The sequence below is a fragment of the Micromys minutus genome, assembly GCF_963924665.1.
Source record: "Micromys minutus genome assembly, chromosome: 9".
Lineage (NCBI taxonomy): Eukaryota > Metazoa > Chordata > Mammalia > Rodentia > Muridae > Micromys > Micromys minutus.
This window is the reverse complement of record NC_137978.1, coordinates 51,767,612-51,768,641: the sequence shown is the minus strand read 5'-3', so window position 1 is coordinate 51,768,641 and position 1,030 is coordinate 51,767,612. Positions and strand designations below refer to the sequence as shown.

Here is a 1,030-nt window from a genome sequence, read left to right as displayed (position 1 = left end):
CTCTGATTCCTAACAGGAACTTATGGCGGACACTCCACATTCACACCGGAATGGTATGGTGTCCCATTCGGTATTCAGGGGACTTTTGGGGAGAGAGATGCTCACTTTCTGCTAGAGTTGTGGAGAGGGTGGAATAGTATGCCTAGTGCTTCTGGCAGTCACTTTGCTACCATGAGGAAGAGAAAAAAAAAATGGGCACGAAGGCTGCACTGAGAAAAGATTGAGGAAGCAAAACCAAGTCCCCTGGCAAACCTGGTTCTCCACCACTGCTGTTCAAGTCTAGAGTTTTCTGTTTCTTAAGATAGTAAGTTACCTTTTCCTCAGCTGCCGCCAAGGTGCTCGGTCCTTCCGAGGAAGCTAAGGCCGCGTTGGGGTGAGGCCCTCACTTCATCCGGCGACTAGCACCATGCCGGCAGTTTGCAACATGGCTTCTGTCTCCGAGCTGGCCTGCATCTACTCCGCCCTCATCCTGCACGACGACAGGTGACGGTCACGGAGGATAAGATCAATGCCCTCATTAAAGCGGCTGGTGTCAATGTTGAACCTTTCTGGCCTGGCTTGTTTGCAAAGGCTCTGGCCAATGTCAACATTGGGAGCCTCATCTGCAATGTAGGAGCTAGTGGGCCGGCTCCCGCAGCAGGAGCCGCTCCTGCTGGTGGTTCTGCTCCATCCACCGCCGCTGCCCCAGCTGAGGAGAAGAAAGTTGAAGCAAAGAAGGAAGAATCCGAGGAGTCTGAAGATGACATGGGCTTTGGTCTTTTTGACTAAACTGCTTTGTTAACATGTCTAATAAAGAGCTGAACCTGTAAAAAAAAAAAAAAAAAAGATAGTAAGTTACATTCCCCCAACCCTACCCCTCCCAGATCAGCATGAGCTAGGCTTTCTGTCTCCTGTGCCTAAGAGGGTCCAGCCCCACCCACCATTGAGGTTATCATCAAATGACAATTCTGGAAAAGGGAGATTGCTAAAGGGTTTCAGGGCCTGTAAGACACATGACCACAGGATATTCAGCCAGTCTTAGAATATAGAA

General features: G+C 49.9%; 1 pseudogene across 1 annotated transcript; it reads left to right on the top strand.

The window, feature by feature from the left end:
- Window positions 1-327: 327 nt before the first annotated feature.
- LOC308424844 (large ribosomal subunit protein P1-like) lies at window positions 328-825 on the top strand (annotated as a pseudogene). The gene has a single exon. The product of its transcript is annotated as a large ribosomal subunit protein P1-like (transcript).
- Window positions 826-1,030: the final 205 nt, after the last annotated feature.